The sequence below is a fragment of the Dreissena polymorpha genome, chromosome 6 (genome assembly GCF_020536995.1).
Source record: "Dreissena polymorpha isolate Duluth1 chromosome 6, UMN_Dpol_1.0, whole genome shotgun sequence".
Taxonomy (NCBI): domain Eukaryota; kingdom Metazoa; phylum Mollusca; class Bivalvia; order Myida; family Dreissenidae; genus Dreissena; species Dreissena polymorpha.
The window spans coordinates 39792891-39796501 of NC_068360.1; the positions used below are offsets into that span (position 1 = coordinate 39792891).

The 3611-nt window shown below is 36.2% G+C and overlaps 1 long non-coding RNA gene across 1 annotated transcript; it reads left to right on the forward strand.

The window, feature by feature from the left end:
- The first annotated feature begins 530 nt into the window (after window positions 1–530).
- LOC127834998 (uncharacterized) lies at window positions 531–1912 on the forward strand. Its single transcript, XR_008028304.1, has 3 exons — window positions 531–813; window positions 952–1017; window positions 1132–1912. It is a non-coding gene; the product is annotated as an uncharacterized LOC127834998 (long non-coding RNA).
- The last annotated feature ends 1699 nt before the right edge of the window (window positions 1913–3611 follow it).

The window sequence follows — 3611 nt, forward strand, 5'->3', positions numbered from 1 at the left end:
CACGTTTGGAGACCTGCAATAATTTCAGCATTATGCTTTGAACGAATACGTAGAACGAATGACGACAGCTGATCGGACGATGTAAACAGGTTTAAATTAAAATAACAAAATATGCGAGCACATGTATCTATCATGTTAAACATTGCATGTTTTGACATCAAATGATATTAAGGAACTATTTTCACACGAATGATTGATTTAAAATATCATTCACATTTAAACTGTTTCGAATATTTAACATGGGCGATATGTACATATATTGACTTTTTCTATATATAACACCATGAACAATGCATGCAATACCATACATTTGAAATACGGTACAATTATTTAATGAAGAAATTCATTGAATGATCAAAATATTTAAGTGACGCGTCGCGTCGAAAAACAGACACAGATAAGATATACAAACTGTGAATACAGGTTAAAGAAAAACACTGTCGGTAATGAAGAGAATTGCCAGCTCGTAACCTAGTCTGTGTCTTATCACAAAGTTGTCAAATGGTCAAGTCAATCTTTAGTTGAATAAAACACTTTCGACGGAGAATGATGGCTGCGTGGCTTGTAATTTGTTTCTGTATGGTTCTTGTCGCAAATAGGGGGATATCAAGTACGGCAGACAACAAAAGGTTGCTTCTGCACATGTCGTGGATATGGCAGCAGCTATTCAGACCTTGACTGAACGGCTAGAAGCGATAACTACAGAAATGGCGCAGCTTACTGCACAAAACCAGCAACTGGTTAAGACCATGGCTGCACAGAATAGTCAACTGGTATCGGAAGTTCAGATACTGAAAACTGCATCGAATGGTGGTAAGTGTAACTACTGAAACCATTGTATCTATGGTTTTTAATCAGCAAAAACATTGTTATCTATTTGTTTACTTATTTATATAATAAACTAATATGAAAACAACATTATCTATACTTTTCAAATAATTTATTTGGCAGGTTCGGTGTACACAAGATGGGGGCGAACAACATGCACGCAAAATGGATCCGAACTTATTTACACAGGTAAAATGTATTAACATTTATAATGCTGAATCGCTTAAATTTTATAGATGTTTTTAATTATGAGTGTTTCTTTATTTTTTTAAACATCCTTGATAATAAGTTCTTATTTCGTAGGATATATTGGGGGAAACTGGTTAAACAAGAACGGGGCTGCCGATTACATTTGCTTGAGCGTTTAGCCATTATGGGGCGCATATGATGATTCTGCTCACCAATATCCGATGAAAATATATGGGACGGAGTATCAATTTGGTGATCAGTTCACCGATGCTGAAACGCGTTTTTTTGGCCGAAATCTCCACGACCACGACGCCCCATGTGCTGTGTGCAGATCGAGCAGCTCAACCACCGTGATGATTCCAGGCCGGAACCAGTGTTACCCGGGCTGGACGATGGAATACTGGGGATACCTTGTGTCTGGTCTTGATATCCATAAGGCACCGACAAATTACGCTTGTTTGGATGCAAACGCTGAATTGGAAGTTGGTGATGGTAAAAGTGAGGACGGCAGATTGATTTATTTGGTTGAGGCTGCTTGTGGCGCACTAAAGTGTCCACCATACGTTGAAAACCGTGAGATCACCTGCGTCGTTTGCTCAAAATAATACATCGTGTATATATTTTCTTCATTTAAGGTAAAGCGAAATATACTTGACTTAATTAACATATTTTTTTTCATGAATGATGGGAATTACATAGTTAAATTATTAAAACGTCGATGCTGTCACGGTTGTATTACATGCTAAACAAACGCACGCAGGCGTGTATGTTCAATTAAATTTGGTTGCAATAATGCCAAACCGTTTTGTTGATGTTGTGTACCAATTAAAAATAAATCACTATACATTTATTTCTCTTACACTCGACATATTTTCATTTTATACACTTTCCCCAGCCCAACGTCCACTAAGTATTCTTTAAACATATGTTATTCAGCTTTCAATTGAAAGACAATGTACTAAGTTGTATGTACTTATTGTGTTAAAAAAAGGGTTTTTTCTTGGAAAAGTATTAAATTATTATTACAACTTATGATATCATATGTTAGAATTTATGATGAGTTTAGGAATTGATTGAATAATGATCGATACGAAATCGTATAACGTCGCTGTCGTTCTCAAACCTCGTAGCTCCAAAATTTTCAAAATATTGTTTTCGTCATTTCGTCAATATATGAAGTCTGACGCGTTTTTTGTGCTATATCTCGTAGCTCTACGCCAATCAGAGCCCTTGAAAAAGCCAAGTGACGAAATGTTGTAGAATGATTGTTGGCTTTTTTCCCGGCGAAAAGTCGTAGCGATGCCATTTCACCTATAGGTTCGTCGTTTCGTTTGGACAAATTTGACAAAAACGTTTTTATAAAAAAAATTATTTGCAACTACAAGGTTTCCTATCAGGACGAATTGTCGTACCTCATAAAAATGACAAAACTGTGGTGACAAAATATCGTAGCTACCATGTCTGACTGTCAGTATGACTTATCAGTATGACTTACGCGTCTACGGCTTATACCGTATTTTGCAGCTTCATTTGTTTGGTATTTATTTTACAGAATTTCAATTTCTAAAACATCGTTATAAAAAATGAGACGGTTTTTTCTCTCTCCTGAAAAGTTAGCATTTTGTAGCTACGAGGTTTGAGAACGACCGCGACGATAAATATAATAATTCAAACATAACGACGTTTTTTGAAAGAAATGTCAGTATCGCAAGAATAAAAGTATAGTATCAAGCCTGGTGAGAATATGGTACTAGTATTAGTTATTGTTAGTTTAAAGTTTAAACCTATTTATTTTAGCTCGATTGCGTCGAAAGCCTTAGGCTTATATAAACGCTCTCGAGTCCGTTTCCTGGGCCTAGAACCAGTACTTGGTGTCTTTGGGGGAGATCTAAAGAACGCTCCCACGGTGGGGATCGAACCCGTGACCTCCCGGTCGCAAGGCGGACACCATATCCATTACACCACGGCGACCTTAAATAGTTAATTATACCTTAATAGTTATTGTTGTACATGATATAGTTGGGGAAGGTCATTCTCAGGCAGAGTGACATAATTAATAGAGGCCAGACTGTTCTAATCATACTCGTAAGACAGAGATTTGTATAAGAATAAAGTATTCAAAAGTATGATTTGGAACAGAGCATTCCGACTGTATTCCTTCGCACTGCGTGTGTCGTTGAGTAAAGAAAATAAACAATTAAAACTTTTCATAACATTAAGTTATACGACATAATGCATTTAAACGTACATGATTAACAATTAACACTTAGCAAATATAAATCGGTGTCATCCTTCAACCATTAATTACTGTAAATGGAACATTTGTTGCATTCTCGGGTGACACGGGTTTGCAACAGTATTTGAATACATTATATGTTTTTAACGATAATATCCAAAATCCAAATTCCCAAAAGTCCGATTTACCACTTAATTCATGCGCAATAAAATTAGTTCTTCGCAGATCTCATTTACCCGCCTTGTAAATACAGAACATCACTATATAACATAAAAGTGTTGCTAAGCATTGGCTACGAAATAGTTTATATTGTTTGCATATTCATGCGACAATAAGTTCCTCACTTGACGGTCTAGGC